The following is a 27,297-nucleotide window of genomic DNA, read 5'->3' as shown; positions in this document are numbered from 1 at the left end:
CAGGGGCTCAAAACCAGGGGGGGCCGGCCATGGAGGTCGCCACTGCTGCCCACCATTCCCATTTCCTCAGGGGAGCCGGCGCCATCTTGGGCACGGCCCTTCCCTCAGGGGAGCCTGGCGCCATCTCGGGCAAGGCCCTTCCCTCAGGAGAGCCTGGTGCCATCTTGGGCAAGGCCCTTCCCTCAGGGGAGCCTGGCACCATCTTTGCCCCAGCCCTTCCCGCAGGGGAGCCTGGCACCATCTCGGGTAAGACCCTTCCCTCAGGAAAGTCTGGCGCCATCTCGGGCATGGCCCTTCCCTCAGGGGAGCCTGGCACCATCTTTGCCCCAGCCCTTCCCTCAGGGGAGCCTGGCACCATCTCGGGTAAGACCCTTCCCTCAGGAGAGCCTGGCGCCATCTCGGGCACGGCCCTTCCCTCAGGGGAGCCAGCGCCATCTTGGGCACAGGCCTTCCCTCAGGGGAGCCTGGCGCCATCTTTGCCCTGGCCCTTCCCTCAGGGCAGCCTGGCGCCATCTCGGGCAAGGCCCTTCCCTCAGGGGAGCCTGGCACCATCTCGGGTAAGACCCTTCCCTCAGGAGAGCCTGGCGCCATCTTTGCCCCAGCCATTCCCTCAGGGGAGCCAGCGCCATCTTGGGCACGGCCCTTCCCTCAGGGGAGCCTGGCGCCATCTTTGCCCTGGCCCTTCCCTCAGGGCAGCCTGGTGCCATCTCGGGCAAGGCCCTTCCCTAAGGAGAGCCTGGCGCCATCTCGTGCATGGCTCTTCCCTCAGGGGAGCCGGCGCCATCTTGGGCAAGGCCCTTCCCTCAGGAGAGCCTGGCACCATCTTTGCCCCAGCCATTCCCTCAGGGGAGCCTGGCGCCATCTCGGGCACGGCCCTTCCCTCAGGGGAGCCTGGCGCCATCTCAGGCACGGCCCTTCCCTCAGGGGAGCCTGGCGCCATCTCGGGCACGGCCCTTCCCTCAGGGGAGCCTGCTGCCATCTCGGTTGCGGCCGTCAAGCGGTTGTGCGGCACTGCCATGTTGCTGAGAGGGCTCGGCTGTGGCTGGGGCCTGCACCTGCGGAGATGCCAGTCTGTGCCAAAAGGGACTCTGCAGATCCCCTTGCTTGTTCAGACTGCCTCCTTGCAACCATTTCTGTAAAGTACGCCAGTTCTCCTGGGCCGGGCTGCCTCTGCGCCTGTCCCCTTCAGCTGCTTGCATCCTTTGGCCTCTGCCACCAGGAGATAATGGGCGCCATCTTGGGCCCGGCCCTTCCCTCAGGGGAGCTGCTGCCGTCTTGCTCACAGCCGTCAGGCGGTTGTGCCTCCCAGGCTGACCTTATCCAAATGCAGGTGTTCGACTTGTTGAGCACACAAAACTAAACAACAATTAGCGTGATAGATGTGTCTTCCAGCCCCCCACCTGCCAGTCACTTGAGCGTGTTTACAGTCCTCCTCGCCCATCTTCCGTTACTTTCCAACAAAAAGAAATGGGTTGATGGGGAATACCTCATTCCAGATAGGAATTTAGATAAATCAAGGCATGTTTCAAGAGGAAAATACTATGCTCTTCTCCCACGCCATTAATTGAACACAACAACTTCCTCCAGTGAGTTGACATTAAGGGAGCTCTTGAAGCAGTGGAAACACGAACCGTGTATTTGTTTTCAACATCATGGAGTGTAACTTGCTCATCGTTGCCTATAAAAAGAAATATAAACACTTAATGTGTTAATATAAACACTAACCACTCCAGTGGTTAAAGCAGTATAGGGAAAGAAATAAAAAACCACAAATGTCTTTTTTTTTTTTTTAATTTCCTATTTTGAAAACAGAACTGCAGCAGAGAGAAGAGCAGGTCAGCTGCCAAGTGGGCAGCCCTCTGCTCCTTCATGGGAAAGGCTCCTTTATGGGAAAAGCATTCCTGCTCCGAGGAAGCCCCGTAAAAAGATAACGGAACGTGAAAAGAGATGCCGTAAGCAAAAGGCGCTGGGCTCCCAGCTCAGGTGTCGCCAGCTCACACCGTCAGCGCTCTCAGGGTTTTGCAACCATTGAGAAGGCACCAACACGACACCAGCACAAAACCCAAACCAAGTAACCAGAGAACCCTGTCCCTTCTCTTTGATCACACCCATCGAGTACAACGGGCACCAACCACACGCACACCAAGAGGGACACAGCTACACATTAATTCCACTGGCTCATGCAGTGGTTTTCAAGCTACAGCAACAGAGTATTTTATTATTTTTTTTAGTCTTTGCACTGAATATTAATTTATCTAATTTGGCACCTCCTCTTCAGAAACATTTAAGGTAATGCACGTTTATATTTTAGACATTTATATTTTTATATACGTTTATATTTTCATATTTTAGACTGGACATTAGGGAAAAATTCTTCACAGAAAGAGTGGTCAGACACCTGCTGCCCAGGGAGGTGGCTGAGTCACCATCCCTAAATGTGTTTAAGAGTCGTTTAGATGTGGTGTTGGGGGATGTGGTGTAGGGGAGAACTTTGTAGAGCGGGGCTGATGGTTGGACTCGATCCCAAGGGTCTTTTCCAACCTGAATGATTCTATGATTCTATTTAATTCAGAAGAAAAAAAACAGAAAGCCCACAAAGTCATACTCTTATGCTCGGTACGTCTTTGTAATTGTGGTATCCAGTTGTGAAGCTTTCCTCGCGTACACCGAAGGTTCAGAAGGAGCAAGATTTCATGTCACGACTCTTACGTGTTCAGTTGACTCGGTTTTCATTTATCCCATACACATTTCAACTTGTATTCTGTCCCAACAGAAGAAATACGAGAAAACTTCTCTGTGACTAATGAGGTGTGAGATTTTTCTACATCCACTTGCTCTTTGCACAGGTTAAACCCTGCCGGCCTTAGGTTACTGCAGCAGCTCATCTTCTCCATTGTACAGTAAATAAGTCCCTTATGTGTAAGCGTCCTTTGATCATTAATTGCAATGGAAACTGCCCATTATACGTTGTGGGCAAGGTTTATACCAGTAAAATTACTCTAGTGCCTATGTATTTCATCAGCGAGAAGCGTAGCCTGGTTTCTCCAAACCAACAAGGGAGAGGAGAAATAAGGGAATGAGCTACGGAGTGAAGGGGAAGCGTAAGACCAGGCAACACCCTAAAATCTTTCTTCCTATAATTTAAGGCCATTTCTTTGTCCTATTCCCCGTGGACAAAGAAGAGTTTACAACTTTATGTCATAATAATTAAAAACACTTTTATGCAGCTTATGACTTGCATCTCTGCTCAGCTTTTCTTTCTGTAGACTAAATGGACCTTTCCTTTTCCTAGACCTCTGATCCTTCTTCATACCCTCTTCTGAACTTCCTCTAGTTCTCAAACCACAGTACCCAAAACTGAGCCCAGAGCTCCATTTGAGGCCCCACAGCCCCAAGTAAAGCAGGATTAATTCACGTGCTTTTTTTTTTTTTTATCTGGTGCTATTTATTTTGTGATCTACTATTACATTTGGATCCTCTTCTACATGACTATGGTCTCGTCTCCACAGTGCACTTGGAGAGTTGACCGGTTTCATTCAGGTGCTGTAGTTTGCACTTGTCCCTATCAAAACACATGACTTTTTTTTTTCCAGGTAGTGTGTCTCTTAATTAACTTTAAATTCAAACTATTAAATTATTGCTGTCTTTCCTGGTATCACCTTCAAGTTTTATAATTTCTTAGACACTAAGGAAAGCCTGGGGTAGTAACTGGACCCAAGATCCCTCCTCATACAGAATTCTGCTCGATACAGAGACCAAGATCATGACTGTCCCTTTTTAAAACGTACTTGAGAGACAACCCCTTCCTCCAGAAGACAGATTGCACTCCCTCTGCTCGAGTCCCCTCACCCCCCTGTTTTAGGCTCATGCTCCTGCAGATTTACACAGCCACTAGACGACAGATTGGGTCCCCGTACTTTCCTGCATCCCTACAAATTTATGATCATAGAAGAACTATTCGTTTTTGCAATAAAAAAGAAGCCAAGAAAAAGAGCACCCGCATGGATTAAGTCAGTCTCGGGTTCCGGTACTCCCCAGAAGTTATCTTACAAGTGCAGTTTAAAGTAGGAAAAAAAACATCAGAGGTTCTGATGAAGGTACTCATGTCTGTAGGAGACAGCAGGCACAAAAAATGAGTCGGATAAATAGCAAAACCTATGCACCAAACCGGAGGATGGGAGGAAGAAAGCCTAAAACACGGGCTAAGTAAAAATGATTTTTAAGAAGTCAAATTGCAGGAGACGCTTGGCGCATCTGAGGGGAAAAGTCCGTGGCCTCTCACCGCGTGGTGAATGTTCTTCCCACACACGGACAGACGTGGCAGTTTGTTACCTTTAAGCAAGGGCAGACTAAAAACACCTTAGAAACACAGAGTGGAGTGGGAGCTGATACACCGGCACCTTCCTAAATGGAACTTTCTCACCTCAAGAAACTGAAAAGTGTGAGTCCAGTATTTTCTGGAATGAGCATCCGTGAAGGACCTTAGTGTCACTAATGGGGATTCCTTTATCTACAGGCACATGCAGCTTTGGAGACGCACATCCCTTTCTCTTGCGAATATACGGATATTTATACACACGCACGTATGTATGTCCCCACGTGTGGTTTTGGTCTGCCCTTGCTTAAAGGAAACCGAACTGCCATAATAACTTGTTCTTGAATCCCCGCGTCGCTCCTGGAGTTATCAGCGATACCTTGGCGTGGCAGAGCCGGCCTCTGCCCAGACACCACGGCAACGGGCAGCCCGCTCAGCCACGCTCCCGTCGCCTTCCTCAGAAGCCCCTGGAGCTGTTCACGGCCCCCCAGAGGGTGGCCTTCTCCTTCACCTCCGGAGAGGTCCCTCCACCTTCACCTCCGGCCGGTAGCCACGCCGTTAGCCCCTCGCTCGCCGTTCCCCCGAGGGCCGCTGCCGCACGGGACGGGGCAGGAGCCGTCCCCCCGCTGCAGCCCGGCCCCGGGGCAGGGGAGGCCCTTCCCTCCCCCCGCAAGGGCCCGGGGCGGCCCGGACGCGGTCTGCAGCGGACACCGCGCTCCGTGCCCAGGCCGGCGGCGGGGGCGGGGCGGCCCGTCCCGGGAGGGGGGCGCCCCCGCTTCCCCGCCGCCCCCAAGGGCTCAGACACCCGCCCTCCCCCAAGGGCCCGCCGCCATTTCAGGTCTCTGCTCGGGAAACGTTACCGCCGGGCACCGGCGGGTCCGAGGAACGACTCGGGGCGCCGCCGGGGGGGGGGGGGGGGGAGGAGGAGGAGGAGGAGGAAGAAGGTGCTTTCCGGGGAGGGGGCGCGTCGGTTTTACCTGAGACCGGCCGCTGGCCCCCGCTGGTGGAGAATTCAATGGCCTCGACGCAGCCGAAGCGGCCCGGGAGGACCCTCCCGTCCCCGCAGCTCCGCAGGCGCCTCCGCTGGAAGCCCTGGGCGAGCCGGGGGCTCCCCCTCCAAGCCCCGCCGGGAGGGATAGACAGGAACCCCACCGGCCGCCTCTGCTCTTCATCCCGCCCCTTCCCCCGCCTCAGGGGCACCATGATTTCTCTTCAGCCGGCCCCGGCCGAGCGGGGCCAGACGCCCCCCCGCCTCCCGCGCGGGGCCGCCGCTGCTCAGCTCCCACCGGTAGCGGCGCGGGGCGGGGGGAAGGGGGAGGAGGACACACACCGGTCCGTTCGCCCCTCCCAGCACCTTGGCGGGGGCGGGGGCGTAGGGACCTCCCCGGAGCCGCAGCCGGAACGCGAGGGAAGAGGGACCCCGAGCACCTGCCGTTTGGGGTGGGTTTGCGCTCCCTCCGTGCTGAGCGGTGTCGGGGGGGGGGGGTGTCCAAAGACGAGGTTCTTGATGTATTTATTATTTTTTTTTTTTTTTTGTCTTTAAGGTGGTTTCTGCGGGGCTGGTGGAGGTTTTAGTGCTTGCCCTCCTGTGGAATAATTCCTAAAATATAATTTTTATTAAAAATATATAGCGTTGTTCACACATTAAGGAAAGGTATAAAATGGAAGCGTTTCCAGGGTGGAACCAGCGGCAGCTGGTGTGCGAGGAACCCGCTACATCGCTGACTCCCTGAACAACATTCCTTGCAAAAGCAACACGGAGGATGGAGTGGAGTGAAGATTCCACGGCCAAGCTCTGTGATTCCGCAGCAGATATGGGAACAAGGTGATCCTGTGGAAGTGATAAGCGGCATGCTTGCCACCCTGAGCCAACAGTCTGCCAAATTTTGATGAAATGCTGTCCTTTGTGCGACCTTTGCTCATTATAATGTCATTATAATACCAAAACACACCTCCAGCCCGAAGGCTGCCCGCCTCCAAGGTGCGACCACTCCTCCTTGAGTATTTTTCGTAAACTATACCCTTAAATGCGAGGCGAGAGAATTTTACACCAATCATAATAAAGGTATTTATGACTAGAGTCACTCAAACTCCACCTTGAAGGTAAAATATAGTATAAAAATAGCCCAAGAAAGGGGGGATGCTGGGGAAGACACCATCGTGAACAAGTCAGGCAGGACCCCATCACGGACTGCCTCTGACTCCCGGGACCAGTCGAGGGGCTGAGCCGTTCTTCCCCCCCCATAGGGACGCCTGTGGGTCAGACTTAAGACTGTGCCGAGTGCTTCCTCGGGGAACTTAGAAATCTCCCTAGAGGGTTACCTGTGACACTTAGAGCCAGGCTGTATTGTTTGGAACTTGGTCACGCACTTTGTACCATTAACATTTTTTCTTTTACTTGCACGTGCTTTGCAGACTGTACTTATCACCGGCAAACCATAAGAACCTTTCTATCTGTTGCTTAAATAAACTGCGCTGTTTAAGTAGCTAGCCGTTTGGGTTTCTCACTGAACGCGACCAGACACTGAAGTGCGGCCGTGCTAGTTCGTGAGCACGACTAGACTGAAGGCGCAGTCCACTGTCAGTGTATCCAGAATCGTGATAGTTTAAAATATATTAAACACAACTGGACTGATAGTGGTGAATTGGGCATCGCTCAGAATTTAAACCCAGCCACCCCCAGCCTCCCGCCTCGGTGAGAACGCAAGGGGGTTTATTTTCTGCCAAAACTTTTTTGTCTCTTCACGCAACACCTCCCCTCGAGCCGTGCTGGGGACAGGAGCTGCCCCTTCTCCAGGCCGTTGGTGAGACCTCCCTGGGCTTAGCCCCCGAAGACTCAGAAACGCAGGTGAATTTTCTTCTCTTCTTACCCTTCAGTACCAACAAACCCCCCAGAGGTCTGTCCCCGGCATTCGAAAGTGTTGTCAAGTGCTTCGAAGAGAAATTTAGATGAGGGTCTGTCTTTTCTGAACTGAAAAAGGTAAAATAGTGAAAATTCAATTAATAATCGCTAATGCGGTCGGATGCTTTTTGCTGTTATAAGGCCTCGTGGTTAAGTCACACTTTCTAGTACCGTCTATTTTTGTACTGTCCCCTCTAATTTTGAACTTTTTAAAAAAGCTGCTTCGGGATTTATTTCAGCACCCAAAGTATTCTTATTCCACATCATATGAAAGCAAGCCCGGCGTCAGTATGAATTGGTGCCATTGTGGAATAACTTTTTTTTTAAGAATTTGATGCTGCTTCTGAGGTTTGTTTGGAGGTTTTTTGGGTTTTTTTTGGTTTTTAGCCTGGGAGTTACCCAGCTAGAGGACACTGGGTTTGCCCCGACTTGGACCTGCATTCGGTAAAGTCCTTGATGAATACAAAGACAAGCAATGAACATTATCTGGAGGAAGGTTCTTGGTTACGTCTGTCTGTTCTCAGTCGGCAGCACGTATTCACACCAGTATCTCTCTGGCATGAAAGGGCTTTTATTGTCTCACTGCAATGGGGAAGAATGTTTTCCAAAAGCCCAATTGTCAAAAGCACGCGGGTCATGTTGTGCTGGAACTATTTTTAGGGGGAGCAGTAAATGACACTGGCCACGTGTTTTCTTTTGGGGAAAAATGCTTTAATGCATTAGCCAAAATCCAAGTGAGTAACAGTGGAAGGGTAGAAGTTGGTTGTTGATTTGGCAACAAAAATGAGACGTGAACTTTGTGAACTAAAGGAACCTCTGGCCGCCCGACTGAAAATGTGAGTCTGGTTTTGTTTGTTTTCAACTTTTCCTACACCAAGAAATTTCCGATAGGCATTCTATGTCTTTGCTTAGTCCTTTAAGTTCCTTAAAGAAGAAAATTAAGCTAATTAGTAAGATTCTCAGCCATGCTAAAGGAAGAATGTTGGTCCTTACGATATGTCCTAGTGTTTGTTTCTTCTCTCCTCATGTCCAAACTTACTGTGCTCATCTAAACAAGCCCTGTCGTGTGATCACATCAAATGCTTCTAAAAGTACAGCAAATACTGTCACACTGGTGAAGGAGGGGCGCACTTTCTGATCTTCATCTTCTATTCTGTATTATTCCATGCTTGGGAACTTCAGTCTCAGCTTCCTTCTCCCCGTTCATAAAGGTACAAAGTCTATACCTCAGAGATGGAATGAGGTTGCTGCGAGGTCCCAGATGCCTGCACCATCCTCGGAGGTTTTCAGGTGAGAAATGACACTTGAAAAAAAAAATCACTAGGTGATACTGCTGAGCAAATGCAAATGAGCACTTTTTTACTAATCATATACAAATGGCCATTTATCTGTGTGAAGATTAATTCTTTCCATTGCAAAGGAAGATTGATAATCCAAACTATTCTATCCTTTGGAGCAGAAACTCACTCTTCCTGTGGAATTTTTAATTAACAATTAAAATAAAACGTGTTAAACGTGTTAAAATGTGTTAAAATAAAACACAGGCCAGCATAGCTTCCAAATACTTCTAAATATTGCTTCCTTCTTTTTAGAACTGAACTAAGGAGCGTGATGCCAGAGAACTAAAATGGGAATAGAGAAGGGAAGGAAAATGACCTGTTAAAAATCAGCTGTTTAGTAACGGGTAACAAAAGAGATTTTAAAGAGAATTCTGCTTAGTGTCAATAAACCAAAGGAGTAAGGAGTGCAATTATAGGTGGATGAGAGTAGAGATAAATGAAAGGTAGGACACTGGACAAAGAACAATAAAAAGCCACAGGTGTACTTATTTTGGGGGAGGGGTGTTTCTTGGGTTTTTTTTGAGCTCACACAGGTTCCTTACACAACTCACATGAGAAGGATGAAACAGAAGGAGTTTTTCTGTTGCCTTTTTATTCTTCAAAGAAAAAATGATACATGATGCTTTCTCTAGGTCTAGTTTTGTGGCAGGGGTGGCTCAGGAAACCTAGTTCCTCCAGGTAAGAGAGCTCTCTTGTTGGGGAGTCTCCAAAAGGGCTTGAATAACTTGGGTCAGCAAATTGTTGGGAACTTTGATGGAGTTATAAAAAAAAAAAAAAATCACATCAAAAAGCGGAAGCAATATTTAAACCACAAACCAACCATCAAAGTTGTGAATAGACTCCTCAGCGAGCACTTCATTTTCTTTTGCTAGCTCCTCTCCAGGTCTTCTTATTGATCTGTCATGGAAATACTCATGCTTTCATGGCTGTGGTTTCACAATCAATTTAAAGTGATCTGAGACTCTGCTGCTGCCAAAAAGGTTTGTCTGGCTCTTCCCTCTGCCCTCCTGTCTTCAGGTCTTAACAAAGACAAGTGTAGGGTGCTGCACCTGGGGAGGAGTAACGCCCCGCACCAGTACAGGTTGGGGCTGACCTGCTGGAGAGCAGCTCTGAGGAGACAGACCTGGAGGTCCTGGTGGACAACAGGATGGCCGTGAGCCAGCAATGGGCCCTTGTGGCCAAGAAGGCCAATGGCATCCTGGGGGTCATCAGGAAGAGCGTGACCAGCAGGTGGAGAGAGGTCATCCTCCCCCTCTCCTCTGCCCTGGGGAGGCCCCGTCTGGAGCACTGGGACCAGTTCTGGGCTCCCCTGTTCAAGAAGGACAGGGAACTGCTGGAGAGGGTACAGCAGAGGGCTACAAAGATGCTGAGGGGCCTGGAGCATCTCTCTGATGAGGAAAGGCTGAGGGACTTCTTTAAACATTTAAACTTTGCAGTTTTTCTACTTCAAAAGCAGCAAGCTCAAAAAATAGGATAGCTACCCAACTCCAATCTAGTACATTACCGCTCCTGCAGTAATTATATTTTCATTAACAGCCTTTATCTTGATGTAGCACAACAAAGCCGAGTTCCATCCTCTTTCCCAAGGTCGAAACGATGCACAACCCAAGCACTAAAAATAATAATTGTGTGAGCCGATGCAGGCAGGACGCAGGAACAACCACAAAAACACAGATTAAAGGCAAAGAACAAATTTAACCTCGGCACCTCATGGATCGGGGAATCTCTGAGGCAGTCCCCGGGCAGAGGAAGGCAAGCAGGGGATGCAGGAGCAAGATGATGAGGGGCCTGGAGCACCTCTCTGATCAGGAAAGGCTGAGGGACTTGGGTCTTTTTAGTCTGGAGAAGAGAAGACTGAGGGGGGATCTGATCAACGCCTATAAATACTTAAAGGGTGGGTGTCAGGAGGACGGGGCCGGTCTTTTTTCAGTGGTGCCCAGGGACAGGACAAGAGGGAACGGGCACAAACTTGAATATAAGAAGTTCCACCTAAACACGAGGAGGAACTTCCTTTCCTGGGAGGGTGGCAGAGCCCTGGAACAGGCTGCCCAGGGAGGTGGTGGAGTCTCCTTCTCTGGAGACATTCAAACCCCACCTGGACACCTTCCTCTGGGACCTGCTCTGGGTGGACCTGCTCTGGCAGGGGGTTGGAGGAGATGATCTCCAGAGGTCCCTTGCAACCCCATGTGATTCTGTGATTCCATAATGTGGTGACACCGTGGGCAGTTTTGCCCAGGGACTTACAGAAGTCGCTTTTGATGAATCTGGTTTTCAGGAATCCTTTCGTACATCATGCCGCTGCCTTTAGACACATTCAGCACAGGGAGCTCTCGAGGTTTCATCTGTAGGACACGCAGGACCTGGCAACGGGGTGTTCCTGCCCGGGGTCTGAGCTGGGAGCCGTGATTTGCTGCGGTCCATTCCCTGTGAGTGTCACTCTGAACTTCCTGAAAGATCTAGAAACACCAGTGGTGTCCCCCGGGGCTGGGTGCTGGGGCCGGTTCTCTTCAACATCTTCATCGATGATCTGCAGGAGGGGATTGAGTGCTCCCTCAAGCACTTCAGAGACGACACCAAGCTGGGTGGGATGTTGATCTGCTGGAGGGCAGGAAGGCTTTGCAGAGGGATCTGGACAGGCTGGATCGATGGGCCGAGGCCAATGGGATGAGGTTCCACAAGGCCAAGTGCCGGGTCCTGCCCTTGGGTCACACCAATCCCATGGATGCTCCAGGCTGGGGCAGAGCGGCTGGAGCTGCCCCAAGGAAGAGGACCTGAGGGTGTTGGTCGACTGTGGGCTGAACATGAGCCAGCAGCGTGCCCAGGTGGCCAAGGAGGCCAGCAGCCTGTGTCAGGAACAGCGTGGTGAGTAGGACTCGGGAGGTGACCGTCCCCCTGTACTGGGCACTGGGGAGGTCCCACCTCAAGGGCTGTGTCCGGTTTTGGGCCCCTCACCACAAAAAAAGACCTTGAGGTGCTGGAGCGGGTCCAGAGAAGGGCAACGGAGCTGGTGAGGGGTCTGGAGACCTTCTGAGGAACAGCCGAAGGAGCTGTGGGTGTTCAGTCTGGAGAAGAGGAGGCTGAGGGGAGACCTTCTCGCTCGCTCCAACTCCCTGAAAGGCGGGTGTAGCCGGGGGGGGGGGTGTCGGTCTCTTCTCCCAAGGAACAGGCGATGGGACGAGAGGAGACGGCCTCAAGTTGCACCAGGGGAGGTTCAGATTGGATATTGGGAACAATTTTTCCACAGAAAGTGGAAAATAATGTTGAGGAAGCACAAGAGCCCCGCAGCACAGCCCGAGGCCCGCCGTGGCCCGTCAGGCAGACACCTTTCGGGGGGGGGGGGCTCAGGTGGGGGGGGCTCAGGCAGGTGACGCACGGGAGGGGCGGTCTCTCCTCTGGCAGCCGATTGGCTGGGTGGGGCGGCGGGAGAGCCGCGATTGGCGGAGAGCCGCGCTGGGGGGCGGGGCGGGGCGGTTTGAAGGAGCGCGGGGGGAAGATGGCGGCGGTGAGGGCCGGGTTCCTCGCGTTGCGGGGTGTGATGGCAAGGCGGGGGCTGGAGCGGGAGAACCAGAACCCGCGGCAGCGGCAGACGGAGCTGGGACCCGGCGGAGGGAGGCGCAGCGCTTGGCAGAGGACAAGCGGCGTCTGGAGGAGGAGGTGGAGGAAGGGGGGCGAGCGGTGGCCGAGGCCGAAGGGCAGGCCAGGGCGCTGGCGGCCGCGCTGCAGGAAAGGGAGGTGGGTCACGGAGGGGGGAGATCTCCCTGCTTTCCTCCAGCAAAATGAGGAGACAATTAAAAAAAAAGACACAACATCCGTGTCTTTTGCCGTGTGCGGCCGGTGTTGCCCGAGGAGCAGGAGCACCAGAGGGGGCTGGAGCATCTCCAGTTCCCCCCAAGGACAACACTGTGCTGGTGCCCAAATAGGCATTTCTGTCCCCAAAACAGGTGCTTCCCTCCACACCCCCCCAAGGCAACTTCAACACAGCTGAATAAATGTGGGGGTGCAGAGCCCATGGAGCATGGGGGTGTTTTGGGGTGCAGAGCGCAGGAGGATGGGGACCAGGAGGTGGTGAGTTTGGGGTACCCCCAAAGCACCCCCGGCCTGAGGGGTGGAAGGAGGCAAACATCCGGATGGGGGGGGGATGCGGAGGGGTGGTGGGTGTTAAAATGGGGAGGGCCTGGCCTCTCCAAAAACCCACAACCCTCCCATCCAAAAACAGCCTCCCAACTCCCAGCCCCTCCCCAAGCCCCTCAACCCAAACTGAGACCCCCCCTCAGTACCTCAGAACGCCCCCAGTCCTCCTACAGCCCCCCTGTGCCTCCCCAAACCTTCCAGAGCCCTAATCCCCCCAGTGTCCCCACAGGTGCCCCACCAGCAGCACCAGCCGCCGCCCCCCGCCCCAAGCGCCCCCCCTGGGACCTGAAGGGGCAGGTGTCAGACCTGCGGGCTGCGCTGGGGGACAGCCGCCGGGTGAGAGCGGGGCTGGAGCAGCAGGTCCAGGAGCTGCGCCAGCGCCTGGAGCAGCAGGAGAAGGAGCTGCAGGAACAGCAGCAGCAGGGGACCCTCCTCACCCTCCGCCTGGAGTGAGACCCCCCCCGCCCCCCACCCCGGGAATTGGGGTGTCACTTCCCCCCCCTAACACGAGGTGTGCGTGTCCCCCAGGAGCACGGAGAAGGAGCTGACGAGCTGCCGGGATGAGAGAGATCAATGGCGGAGGGAGGCGCAGCGCTTGGCAGAGGACAAGCGGCGTCTGGAGGAGGAGGTGGAGGAAGGGGGGCGAGCGGTGGCCGAGGCCGAAGGGCAGGCCAGGGCGCTGGCGGCCGCGCTGCAGGAAAGGGAGGTGGGTCACGGAGGGGGGAGATCTCCCTGCTTTCCTCCAGCAAAATGAGGAGAAAAATAAAAAAAAAGGTGGTTTTCTGCTCCGATTGCTCTCAGCCCCAAAGCGCCACCCGGGAGCGGGGCTGTCTCAGCACCCCGCAGTCGAGGCTGGTTTCTGTGTGTGTGCGTCCCCCCAACCAGGGCTGCTTTTCCACCCCTGCGGAGCCAGTCTTTCCCCCTCCTGTGTTAACCGAGGGCTGTTCTCCTCCCCCCCCAGGTCCAGCTGCAGGTGACAGAGGGGCACCTGCGGGCGGAGGCAGCGCTGGCAGCCGAGCTGCGACTGGAGGCAGCCGCCCAGAAGCAGAAGGTGGAGCAGCAGGGGGAGCAGCTCCACGGGCAGGAGATGGAGCGTCGTCGTCTCCATAATCTGGTCCAGGAGCTCAAGGTGAAGCCGGGAGGGGGTCTGGGGGGGGGGGGGGTGGGAAATCATCTGAATCCCCCGCCCCGTACCTCCAAAATCACGGCTCTTCCCCTTCTGCAGGGCAACATCCGTGTCTTTTGCCGTGTGCGGCCGGTGTTGCCCGAGGAGCAGGAGCACCAGAGGGGGCTGGAGCATCTCCAGTTCCCCCCAAGGACAACACTGTGCTGGTGCCCAAATAGGCATTTCTGTCCCCAAAACAGGTGCTTCCCTCCACACCCCCCCAAGGCAACTTCAACACAGCTGAATAAATGTGGGGGTGCAGAGCCCATGGAGCATGGGGGTGTTTTGGGGTGCAGAGCGCAGGAGGATGGGGACCAGGAGGTGGTGAGTTTGGGGTACCCCCAAAGCACCCCCGGCCTGAGGGGTGGAAGGAGGCGAACATCCGGATGGGGGGGGATGCGGAGGGGTGGGTGTTAAAATGGGGAGGGCCTGGCCTCTCCAAAAACCCACAACCCTCCCATCCAAAAACAGCCTCCCAACTCCCAGCCCCTCCCCAAGCCCCTCAACCCAAACTGAGACCCCCCCTCAGTACCTCAGAACGCCCCCAGTCCTCCTACAGCCCCCCTGTGCCTCCCCAAACCTTCCAGAGCCCTAATCCCCCCAGTGTCCCCACAGGTGCCGCACCAGCTGCCGCCCCCCGCCCCAAGTGCCCCCTGGTACCTGAAAGGGCAGGTGACAGACCCGTGGGCTGCGCTGAGGGACAGCCGGGGAGCGACGGTGGGGCTGGAGCGGGGGAAGTGGGAGGCCCTCTGTCTGAGATGAGTCCCCCCAGCAATCGGGGTGTCGTGTCCCCCCCCCAGGAGCCTGGAGCTGGAGACCTGGCGGAGGGAGGCTGAAAGTTTGGCAAAGGAGAAGCGGCTGGAGGAACGCAAGGAGGGAGCTGGCGGCTGCGCTGCAGGAGAGGGATGTGTGTCACGGGGCGGGAGTTCTTCCTGCTTTCCTCCAGAAAAAGTAGGAAAAAAAGATGGTTTTTTGCACTGATGGCCCGGTTTGAGGCAAAACAGAACCAACTTCCTGGTCAGTAATTTTACTTCTCAACTCGGCCTCTTCCGACTCTCTGAAATTAACAGTGTCTTGTGGAGAAAACCGCTGGTTCTTGGAGCGCCCGGAGCAAGGTCTGTGCGTCACGCCAAGGGCCGAGGAGCAGAGAGGCTCCTGCTTCCACTTATTGCTGTCACAACCAAGGGCATCCCATTTCGTCATTGGCCCCACTGGAGGGTCAGAAGCGGGAAAAAGCGTGGAAGGGTCCCACTCCCAGGGAGGAGGGGGACAGGAGAGGTGACCCCAGACTGACCAAGGGGGTGTTCCATCCCATCTGCCCCACGCTCAGGATAAAAGCTGAGGGATCAAAGGGTCAGCTCTTTCTCCAATGGCCGACGTCCGAGGAGGACCCTGTCTGTTCATCTGCCTTTGATCCCGATCCGTGCCTTCCTGACCCCAGAGCTGGAATCCGGTTCCCACTTGTCGCTGAGTCCAGTCTGGGGCTTCCCAGGGGCAGCAGCAGTTGGGACATCAGCAGGAGTGGTTCCACGGGCTGGAGCTGGAGCTGGAAATTCTATGATTCTATGGAGCGGTGCCGCCTCCACCATGTCATGCAGAAGCTCAAGGTGAAGCCTGGGGGAGGGTCAGCAATCATCTGAATCATTCAGAAATCATGGAGGTCCTGGTGGAAAACAGGATGGCCGTGAGCCAGCAATGGGCCCTTGTGGCCAAGAAGGCCAATGGCATCCTGGGGGTCATCAGGAAGAGCGTGACCAGCAGGTGGAGAGAGGTCATCCTCCCCCTCTCCTCTGCCCTGGGGAGGCCCCGTCTGGAGCACTGGGACCAGTTCTGGGCTCCCCTGTTCAAGAAGGACAGGGAACTGCTGGAGAGGGTACAGCAGAGGGCTACAAAGATGCTGAGGGGCCTGGAGCATCTCTCTGATGAGGAAAGGCTGAGGGACTTCTTTAAACATTTAAACTTTGCAGTTTTTCTACTTCAAAAGCAGCAAGCTCAAAAAATAGGATAGCTACCCAACTCCAATCTAGTACATTACCGCTCCTGCAGTAATTATATTTTCATTAACAGCCTTTATCTTGATGTAGCACAACAAAGCCGAGTTCCATCCTCTTTCCCAAGGTCGAAACGATGCACAACCCAAGCACTAAAAATAATAATTGTGTGAGCCGATGCAGGCAGGACGCAGGAACAACCACGAAAACACAGCTTAAAGGCAAAGAACAAATTTAACCTCGGCACCTCATGGATCGGGGAATCTCTGAGGCAGTCCCCGGGCAGAGGAAGGCAAGCAGGGGATGCAGGAGCAAGATGATGAGGGGCCTGGAGCACCTCTCTGATGAGGAAAGGCTGAGGGACTTGGGTCTTTTTAGTCTGGAGAAGAGAAGACTGAGGGGGGATCTGATCAACGCCTATAAATACTTAAAGGGTGGGTGTCGGGAGGACGGGGCCGGTCTTTTTTCAGTGGTGCCCAGGGACAGGACAAGAGGGAACGGGCACAAACTTGAATATAAGAAGTTCCACCTAAACACGAGGAGGAACTTCCTTTCCTGGGAGGGTGGCAGAGCCCTGGAACAGGCTGCCCAGGGAGGTGGTGGAGTCTCCTTCTCTGGAGACATTCAAACCCCACCTGGACACCTTCCTCTGGGACCTGCTCTGGGTGGACCTGCTCTGGCAGGGGGTTGGAGGAGATGATCTCCAGAGGTCCCTTGCAACCCCGTGTGATTCTGTGATTCCATAATGTGGTGATACCGTGGGCAGTTTTGCCCAGGGACTAACAGAAGTCGCTTTTGATGAATCTGGTTTTCAGGAATCCTTTCGTACATCATGCCGCTGCCTTTAGACACATTCAGCACAGGGAGCTCTCGAGGTTTCATCTGTAGGACCTGGCAACGGGGTGTTCCTGCCCGGGGTCTGAGCTGGGAGCCGTGATTTGCTGCGGTCCATTCCCTGTGAGTGTCACTCTGAACTTCCTGAAAGATCTAGAAACACCAGTGGTGTCCCCCGGGGCTGGGTGCTGGGGCCGGTTCTCTTCAACATCTTCATCGATGATCTGCAGGAGGGGATTGAGTGCTCCCTCAAGCACTTCAGAGACGACACCAAGCTGGGTGGGATGTTGATCTGCTGGAGGGCAGGAAGGCTTTGCAGAGGGATCTGGACAGGCTGGATCGATGGGCCGAGGCCAATGGGATGAGGTTCCACAAGGCCAAGTGCCGGGTCCTGCCCTTGGGTCACACCAATCCCATGGATGCTCCAGGCTGGGGCAGAGCGGCTGGAGCTGCCCCAAGGAAGAGGACCTGAGGGTGTTGGTCGACTGTGGGCTGAACATGAGCCAGCAGCGTGCCCAGGTGGCCAAGGAGGCCAGCAGCCTGTGTCAGGAACAGCGTGGTGAGTAGGACTCGGGAGGTGACCGTCCCCCTGTACTGGGCACTGGGGAGGTCCCACCTCAAGGGCTGTGTCCGGTTTTGGGCCCCTCACCACAAAAAAAGACCTTGAGGTGCTGGAGCGGGTCCAGAGAAGGGCAACGGAGCTGGTGAGGGGTCTGGAGACCTTCTGAGGAACAGCCGAAGGAGCTGTGGGTGTTCAGTCTGGAGAAGAGGAGGCTGAGGGGAGACCTTCTCGCTCGCTCCAACTCCCTGAAAGGCGGGTGTAGCCGGGGGGGGGGGTGTCGGTCTCTTCTCCCAAGGAACAGGCGATGGGACGAGAGGAGACGGCCTCAAGTTGCACCAGGGGAGGTTCAGATTGGATATTGGGAACAATTTTTCCACAGAAAGTGGAAAATAATGTTGAGGAAGCACAAGAGCCCCGCAGCACAGCCCGAGGCCCGCCGTGGCCCGTCAGGCAGACACCTTTCGGGGGGGGGGGCTCAGGTGGGGGGGGCTCAGGCAGGTGACGCACGGGAGGGGCGGTCTCTCCTCTGGCAGCCGATTGGCTGGGTGGGGCGGCGGGAGAGCCGCGATTGGCGGAGAGCCGCGCTGGGGGGCGGGGCGGGGCGGTTTGAAGGAGCGCGGGGGGAAGATGGCGGCGGTGAGGGCCGGGTTCCTCGCGTTGCGGGGTGTGATGGCAAGGCGGGGGCTGGAGCGGGAGAACCAGAACCCGCGGCAGCGGCAGACGGAGCTGGGACCCGGCGGAGGGAGGCGCCAGCGCTTGGCAGAGGACAAGCGGCGTCTGAAGGAGGAGGTGGAGGAAGGGGGGCGAGCGGTGGCCGAGGCCGAAGGGCAGGCCAGGGCGCTGGGTCACGGAGGGGGGAGATCTCCCTGCTTTCCTCCAGCAAAATGAGGAGACAATTAAAAAAAAAGACACAACATCCGTGTCTTTTGCCGTGTGCGGCCGGTGTTGCCCGAGGAGCAGGAGCACCAGAGGGGGCTGGAGCATCTCCAGTTCCCCCCAAGGACAACACTGTGCTGGTGCCCAAATAGGCATTTCTGTCCCCAAAACAGGTGCTTCCCTCCACACCCCCCCAAGGCAACTTCAACACAGCTGAATAAATGTGGGGGTGCAGAGCCCATGGAGCATGGGGGTGTTTTGGGGTGCAGAGCGCAGGAGGATGGGGACCAGGAGGTGGTGAGTTTGGGGTACCCCCAAAGCACCCCCGGCCTGAGGGGTGGAAGGAGGCAAACATCCGGATGGGGGGGGGATGCGGAGGGGTGGGTGTTAAAATGGGGAGGGCCTGGCCTCTCCAAAAACCCACAACCCTCCCATCCAAAAACAGCCTCCCAACTCCCAGCCCCTCCCCAAGCCCCTCAACCCAAACCGAGACCCCCCCTCAGTACCTCAGAACGCCCCCAGTCCTCCTACAGCCCCCCTGTGCCTCCCCAAACCTTCCAGAGCCCTAATCCCCCCAGTGTCCCCACAGGTGCCCCACCAGCAGCACCAGCCGCCGCCCCCCGCCCCAAGCGCCCCCCCTGGGACCTGAAGGGGCAGGTGTCAGACCTGCGGGCTGCGCTGGGGGACAGCCGCCGGGTGAGAGCGGGGCTGGAGCAGCAGGTCCAGGAGCTGCGCCAGCGCCTGGAGCAGCAGGAGAAGGAGCTGCAGGAACAGCAGCAGCAGGGGACCCTCCTCACCCTCCGCCTGGAGTGAGACCCCCCCCGCCCCCCACCCCGGGAATTGGGGTGTCACTTCCCCCCCCTAACACGAGGTGTGCGTGTCCCCCAGGAGCACGGAGAAGGAGCTGACGAGCTGCCGGGATGAGAGAGATCAATGGCGGAGGGAGGCGCAGCGCTTGGCAGAGGACAAGCGGCGTCTGGAGGAGGAGGTGGAGGAAGGGGGGCGAGCGGTGGCCGAGGCCGAAGGGCAGGCCAGGGCGCTGGCGGCCGCGCTGCAGGAAAGGGAGGTGGGTCACGGAGGGGGGAGATCTCCCTGCTTTCCTCCAGCAAAATGAGGAGAAAAATAAAAAAAAAGGTGGTTTTCTGCTCCGATTGCTCTCAGCCCCAAAGCGCCACCCGGGAGCGGGGCTGTCTCAGCACCCCACAGTCGAGGCTGGTTTCTGTGTGTGTGCGTCCCCCCAACCAGGGCTGCTTTTCCACCCCTGCGGAGCCAGTCTTTCCCCCTCCTGTGTTAACCGAGGGCTGTTCTCCTCCCCCCCCAGGTCCAGCTGCAGGTGACAGAGGGGCACCTGCGGGCGGAGGCAGCGCTGGCAGCCGAGCTGCGACTGGAGGCAGCCGCCCAGAAGCAGAAGGTGGAGCAGCAGGGGGAGCAGCTCCACGGGCAGGAGATGGAGCGTCGTCGTCTCCATAATCTGGTCCAGGAGCTCAAGGTGAAGCCGGGAGGGGGTCTGGGGGGGGGTGGGGTGGGAAATCATCTGAATCCCCCGCCCCGTACCTCCAAAATCACGGCTCTTCCCCTTCTGCAGGGCAACATCCGTGTCTTTTGCCGTGTGCGGCCGGTGTTGCCCGAGGAGCAGGAGCACCAGAGGGGGCTGGAGCATCTCCAGTTCCCCCCAAGGACAACACTGTGCTGGTGCCCAAATAGGCATTTCTGTCCCCAAAACAGGTGCTTCCCTCCACACCCCCCCAAGGCAACTTCAACACAGCTGAATAAATGTGGGGGTGCAGAGCCCATGGAGCATGGGGGTGTTTTGGGGTGCAGAGCGCAGGAGGATGGGGACCAGGAGGTGGTGAGTTTGGGGTACCCCCAAAGCACCCCCGGCCTGAGGGGTGGAAGGAGGCGAACATCCGGATGGGGGGGGATGCGGAGGGGTGGGTGTTAAAATGGGGAGGGCCTGGCCTCTCCAAAAACCCACAACCCTCCCATCCAAAAACAGCCTCCCAACTCCCAGCCCCTCCCCAAGCCCCTCAACCCAAACTGAGACCCCCCCTCAGTACCTCAGAACGCCCCCAGTCCTCCTACAGCCCCCCTGTGCCTCCCCAAACCTTCCAGAGCCCTAATCCCCCCAGTGTCCCCACAGGTGCCCCACCAGCAGCACCAGCTGCCGCCCCCCGCCCCAAGTGCCCCCTGGTACCTGAAAGGGCAGGTGACAGACCCGTGGGCTGCGCTGGGGGACAGCCGGGGAGCGACGGTGGGGCTGGAGCGGGGGAAGTGGGAGGCCCTCTGTCTGAGATGAGTCCCCCCAGCAATCGGGGTGTCGTGTCCCCCCCCCAGGAGCCTGGAGCTGGAGCTGGTGACCTGGCGGAGGGAGGCTGAAAGTTTGGCAAAGGAGAAGCGGCTGGAGGAACGCAAGGAGGGAGCTGGCGGCTGCGCTGCAGGAGAGGGATGTGTGTCACGGGGCGGGAGTTCTTCCTGCTTTCCTCCAGAAAAAGTAGGAAAAAAAGATGGTTTTTTGCACTGATGGCCCGGTTTGAGGCAAAACAGAACCAACTTCCTGGTCAGTAATTTTACTTCTCAACTCGGCCTCTTCCGACTCTCTGAAATTAACAGTGTCTTGTGGAGAAAACCGCTGGTTCTTGGAGCGCCCGGAGCAAGGTCTGTGCGTCACGCCAAGGGCCGAGGAGCAGAGAGGCTCCTGCTTCCACTTATTGCTGTCACAACCAAGGGCATCCCATTTCGTCATTGGCCCCATTGGAGGGTCAGAAGCGGGAAAAAGCGTGGAAGGGTCCCACTCCCAGGGAGGAGGGGGACAGGAGAGGTGACCCCAGACTGACCAAGGGGGTGTTCCATCCCATCTGCCCCACGCTCAGGATAAAAGCTGAGGGATCAAAGGGTCAGCTCTTTCTCCAATGGCCGACGTCCGAGGAGGACCCTGTCTGTTCATCTGCCTTTGATCCCGATCCGTGCCTTCCTGACCCCAGAGCTGGAATCCGGTTCCCACTTGTCGCTGAGTCCAGTCTGGGGCTTCCCAGGGGCAGCAGCAGTTGGGACATCAGCAGGAGTGGTTCCACGGGCTGGAGCTGGAGCTGGAAATTCTATGATTCTATGGAGCGGTGCCGCCTCCACCATGTCATGCAGAAGCTCAAGGTGAAGCCTGGGGGAGGGTCAGCAATCATCTGAATCATTCAGAAATCATGGAGGTCCTGGTGGAAAACAGGATGGCCGTGAGCCAGCAATGGGCCCTTGTGGCCAAGAAGGCCAATGGCATCCTGGGGGTCATCAGGAAGAGCGTGACCAGCAGGTGGAGAGAGGTCATCCTCCCCCTCTCCTCTGCCCTGGGGAGGCCCCGTCTGGAGCACTGGGACCAGTTCTGGGCTCCCCTGTTCAAGAAGGACAGGGAACTGCTGGAGAGGGTACAGCAGAGGGCTACAAAGATGCTGAGGGGCCTGGAGCATCTCTCTGATGAGGAAAGGCTGAGGGACTTCTTTAAACATTTAAACTTTGCAGTTTTTCTACTTCAAAAGCAGCAAGCTCAAAAAATAGGATAGCTACCCAACTCCAATCTAGTACATTACCGCTCCTGCAGTAATTATATTTTCATTAACAGCCTTTATCTTGATGTAGCACAACAAAGCCGAGTTCCATCCTCTTTCCCAAGGTCGAAACGATGCACAACCCAAGCACTAAAAATAATAATTGTGTGAGCCGATGCAGGCAGGACGCAGGAACAACCACAAAAACACAGATTAAAGGCAAAGAACAAATTTAACCTCGGCACCTCATGGATCGGGGAATCTCTGAGGCAGTCCCCGGGCAGAGGAAGGCAAGCAGGGGATGCAGGAGCAAGATGATGAGGGGCCTGGAGCACCTCTCTGATGAGGAAAGGCTGAGGGACTTGGGTCTTTTTAGTCTGGAGAAGAGAAGACTGAGGGGGGATCTGATCAACGCCTATAAATACTTAAAGGGTGGGTGTCGGGAGGACGGGGCCGGTCTTTTTTCAGTGGTGCCCAGGGACAGGACAAGAGGAAACGGGCACAAACTTGAATATAAGAAGTTCCACCTAAACACGAGGAGGAACTTCTTTCCTGGGAGGGTGGCAGAGCCCTGGGACAGGCTGCCCAGGGAGGTGGTGGAGTCTCCTTCTCTGGAGACATTCAAACCCCACCTGGACACCTTCCTCTGGGACCTGCTCTGGGTGGACCTGCTCTGGCAGGGGGTTGGAGGAGATGATCTCCAGAGGTCCCTTGCAACCCCGTGTGATTCTGTGATTCCATAATGTGGTGACACCGTGGGCAGTTTTGCCCAGGGACTTACAGAAGTCGCTTTTGATGAATCTGGTTTTCAGGAATCCTTTCGTACATCATGCCGCTGCCTTTAGACACATTCAGCACAGGGAGCTCTCGAGGTTTCATCTGTAGGACCTGGCAACGGGGTGTTCCTGCCCGGGGTCTGAGCTGGGAGCCGTGATTTGCTGCGGTCCATTCCCTGTGAGTGTCACTCTGAACTTCCTGAAAGATCTAGAAACACCAGTGGTGTCCCCCGGGGCTGGGTGCTGGGGCCGGTTCTCTTCAACATCTTCATCGATGATCTGCAGGAGGGGATTGAGTGCTCCCTCAAGCACTTCAGAGACGACACCAAGCTGGGTGGGATGTTGATCTGCTGGAGGGCAGGAAGGCTTTGCAGAGGGATCTGGACAGGCTGGATCGATGGGCCGAGGCCAATGGGATGAGGTTCCACAAGGCCAAGTGCCGGGTCCTGCCCTTGGGTCACACCAATCCCATGGATGCTCCAGGCTGGGGCAGAGCGGCTGGAGCTGCCCCAAGGAAGAGGACCTGAGGGTGTTGGTCGACTGTGGGCTGAACATGAGCCAGCAGCGTGCCCAGGTGGCCAAGGAGGCCAGCAGCCTGTGTCAGGAACAGCGTGGTGAGTAGGACTCGGGAGGTGACCGTCCCCCTGTACTGGGCACTGGGGAGGTCCCACCTCAAGGGCTGTGTCCGGTTTTGGGCCCCTCACCACAAAAAAAGACCTTGAGGTGCTGGAGCGGGTCCAGAGAAGGGCAACGGAGCTGGTGAGGGGTCTGGAGACCTTCTGAGGAACAGCCGAAGGAGCTGTGGGTGTTCAGTCTGGAGAAGAGGAGGCTGAGGGGAGACCTTCTCGCTCGCTCCAACTCCCTGAAAGGCGGGTGTAGCCGGGGGGGGGGTTGTCGGTCTCTTCTCCCAAGGAACAGGCGATGGGACGAGAGGAGACGGCCTCAAGTTGCACCAGGGGAGGTTCAGATTGGATATTGGGAACAATTTTTCCACAGAAAGTGGAAAATAATGTTGAGGAAGCACAAGAGCCCCGCAGCACAGCCCGAGGCCCGCCGTGGCCCGTCAGGCAGACACCTTTCGGGGGGGGGGGCTCAGGTGGGGGGGGCTCAGGCAGGTGACGCACGGGAGGGGCGGTCTCTCCTCTGGCAGCCGATTGGCTGGGTGGGGCGGCGGGAGAGCCGCGATTGGCGGAGAGCTGCGCTGGGGGGCGGGGCGGTTTGAAGGAGCGCGGGGGGAAGATGGGGGCGGTGAGGGCCGGGTTCCTCGCGTTGCGGGGTGTGATGGCAAGGCGGGGGCTGGAGCGGGAGAACCAGAACCCGCGGCAGCGGCAGACGGAGCTGGGACCCGGCGGAGGGAGGCGCCAGCGCTTGGCAGAGGACAAGCGGCGTCTGGAGGAGGAGGTGGAGGAAGGGGGGCGAGCGGTGGCCGAGGCCGAAGGGCAGGCCAGGGCGCTGGCGGCCGCGCTGCAGGAAAGGGAGGTGGGTCACGGAGGGGGGAGATCTCCCTGCTTTCCTCCAGCAAAATGAGGAGACAATTAAAAAAAAAGACACAACATCCGTGTCTTTTGCCGTGTGCGGCTGGTGTTGCCCGAGGAGCAGGAGCACCAGAGGGGGCTGGAGCATCTGCAGTTCCCCCCTGAGGACAACACTGTGCTGGTGCTCTCCAGGCCAAATGAGTTTTTTAAGGACAAAAGGGGGGCTTTCCAGCTCCTGCTCACCCAGGGGACCCGAGGATGGAGTTGGGGACCCCTCAAAAAAAACCCTTTTTCCCCCCAGAAAAAGTCTCATCTGGGGCGCGAGTCCCGAGGCGACGTACGCTACGACTTCAGCTTCGACCGCGTCTTCCCCCCGGCTGCCTCCCAGCAGGAGATCGTGCTGCTGGTGCAGGTCCCAGATTCCCCCCTCCCCTCGAAATCTCCCCCTGAACCCCCACCACCCCCCCCGAAAATGGCAAACAGCCCCCTCCTCACCTCTCTTGCCACCTCCCCTCCCCCCACAGTCAGCGCTGGACGGGTACCACGTCTGCATCTTCACCTACGGGCAGACGGGGAGCGGAAAGACCTACACAATGGAGGGGCCGGAGGGGCGGACGAGCAGAGCAGGGGGGTGATCCCTCGCGCCGTGCGGCAGCTTTTCCAGGGAGCCCAGGAACTGGGGGAAAAGGGCTGGGAAGTGAGTTAAAAAAAAAAATATAGGCTCTATAGGGGGAGCCTTCGGGGACACTCTCTATAGGCAACCCTTTAGGGACCACCAGTTTGGGGTGACATTTTAGGGGTCACCCAGTTTACGGCCACTGGTTTGGGCCCCCCCCGCCCCCTCCCGGGCCACAAGTTTGGGGCCACGATCAGGGTTGAGCCCTTTCGGGGTCCCCCCTTTGGGGGCCACAGGTTTAGAGCCCCCAGTTTAGGCTGAGCCCTTTTGGGACTCCCCCCCTTTTTGGGGGGGCTCCCTCTGTGGCCCCAGCTTTGGGGTGACCCCTTCTCCCCCCCCTTTCTGGGGTGCCCCCAGCTGTGCTGAGCCTGGTGGACCTGGCGGGTAGCGAGCGGCTGGAGAAGTCGCTGTCGCAGGGGGAGCGGCTGCGGGAGACCCAGGCCATCAACGCCAGCCTGTCCGCCCTGGGGCACGTCATCATGGCCCTCTCCAACAAGGTAGGGGGCCTGGGGGGGTGCACAGGGGGGCCCCTGGGGCTTGCGGGGGGGGGCACTGGGGGTTCCTCAGGACCCCATCAATGCCAGCCCTGGGACATCTCCTCATGGCCCTCTCCAACAAAGGGGGAGGCGGGGGGGGGGGCACAAGGGGGCCCTGGGGGTTGTGAGGAGGTTGGGGGGGGCACAGGGGGGCCCTGGGGATCGGGGGGGCCACTGGTGGTTGGGGGGTTCCTCAGGACCCCCATTGATGCCAGCCTGCCCACCCTGGGGCACGTCCTCATGGCCCTCTCCAACAAGGTATTGGGGGGGTGGGGGAGGGCCCTGAGGGTCGGGGGGGGGCACTGGGGATGGGGGGGTGGGGCCTGGGGTTTGGGGGTTCCTCAGGGCCCCCCCCCCCCGAACCCCCGCTGTCCCCACAGGAGCCCCACATTCCCTATCGCAACAGCAAACTGACCTACCTGCTGCAGAACTCCCTGGGGGGCTCCGCCAAGATGTGAGGGGGGGGAGGTTTGGGGGGGGCCAGAGCGGGTTGGGGGGTGGGAGGGTTGAGGGAGGTTTGGGGGGGCCTGGGGGAGGTGTAGGGGGGGATGGGGAGGCTGGGGGGAGTTTTGGGGGTGGGGGTGCTTGGGGGTTCTTTGTGGCTAGGGGTTGTTGGGGGGGTTTGTGGGGGGGTGGGGAGGTGGTTTGGGGGGGTCTGGAGGGTGTTTGGGGTTATTGGGGGGTGGGGGAGGTTTGGGGGGCCCCTTTGACACCCCACACCCCCCGCGACTTCCCCCAGGCTCATGTTTGTGAACATCTCCCCCCTGGAGGAGAACTTCTCCGAGACCCTCAACTCCCTGCGCTTCGCCAGCAAGGTGGGGGGGGGGAGGTTTGGATGGAGGGGGGGAGGAGGGGGGGGAGCTCAAGGATAATTTGGGAAACAAGCAATGGGGAAATTTTCGGGGGGGGGGGGGCATTAATATGGCTTTGGGGGGATGGATGATTTGGGAAGGGGGAGGATGGTTGGGGGGGCAGAGGAGTGTAACTGGGGGGACTGGGGCAGATTTGGGGGCAGGGGGGTGATTTGGGGGTGAACTGTTTGGGTGGGGGGGAGTCAAGGGGGGGCTGTTTTGGGGGGAAAAGGGGTAGATTTGGGGGGGGGGCTATTTTGGGAGGGCGGGGGTAGATTTGGGTGAGGTTGGAGCTGTTGGAGAAGGGGCAGGTGTTTGGGGGGGGGGGGGGTCTAAGGGCCGTTTTGGGGGGGTCCTACAACACCCCCCCCTTCCCCCTCCCTAAGGTGAACCAGTGCGTGGTGGGCACGGCCCACCCCAACCGGAAGTAACCCCCGCCACTTCCTGCCCCATCGCTGATTGGTTGTTCGCGTTCACGTGTCCCGGGGGAAAATGGCGGCGCCCTGCGAGGGGACCGCTGCTGCCGCCACCGAGCGCTGATCTAAAATAATTGGATTAAAGAATTGGATTAAAGAATTGGATTAAAGAATTGATTAAAGAATTGGATTAAAGAATTGGATTAAAGAATTGGATTAAAGAATTGGATTAAAGAATTGGATTAAAGAATTGGGATTAAAGAATTGGATTAAAGAATTGGATTAAAGAATTGGATTAAAGAATTGGATTAAAGAATTGGATTAAAGAATTGGATTAAAGAATTGGATTAAAGAATTGGATTAAAGAATTGGATTAAAGAATTGGATTAAAGAATTGGATTAAAGAATTGGATTAAAGAATTGGCGGCGGCTGCAGCGGCCAGTTGAGGGGCTGGGGAGGGACACGGGGGAAGGGACATGGGGAAGGGACATGGAGGGAGGGAGGGTGGGCTTCCCAGTATGGTACTGGGACCAGTGCCACTCCCCCCAGCCCCAGTCCCTACTCCCCTCCCCTAGTTCCCCCCCCCCAGCCCCAGTCCCCTACTCCCCTCCCCAGTCGCCCCCCCAGTCCCTACTCCCCCCCCCAGTTCCCCGTTACCTGCCCTGCCCGCCGCCCCCACGCTAAGGGCAGGAGCGGGGCGCAGCCGTCGTCCCCCGCGGTCCGGACCCGATTCCGCTCGGGCGCCGCCACCTTCTCCCCGGCGGGGGCCGGTCTCCTGTCGGGGCTCCACGCACCGGCCCCGCAGGAAGAAAGCGGCGCCCGCCGCGCCCCGCGCCCCTTTGAATAGCCCGGCACCGCCCCGCCCCGCCCCGCCCCGCCCCCGCGCGCGGCTCTCCGCCAATCGCCGCTCTCTCGCC

General features: G+C 57.1%; 1 pseudogene; it reads left to right on the top strand.

The window, feature by feature from the left end:
* The first annotated feature begins 29 nt into the window (after positions 1-29).
* On the top strand, positions 30-26,675 carry LOC141477914 (carboxy-terminal kinesin 2-like; annotated as a pseudogene).
* The last annotated feature ends 622 nt before the right edge of the window (positions 26,676-27,297 follow it).

This window comes from Numenius arquata, unplaced genomic scaffold (genome assembly GCF_964106895.1).
Source record: "Numenius arquata unplaced genomic scaffold, bNumArq3.hap1.1 HAP1_SCAFFOLD_881, whole genome shotgun sequence".
Lineage (NCBI taxonomy): Eukaryota > Metazoa > Chordata > Aves > Charadriiformes > Scolopacidae > Numenius > Numenius arquata.
Note: the sequence above shows the minus strand (reverse complement) of the source record. Positions and strands in the feature narration are given on the sequence as shown.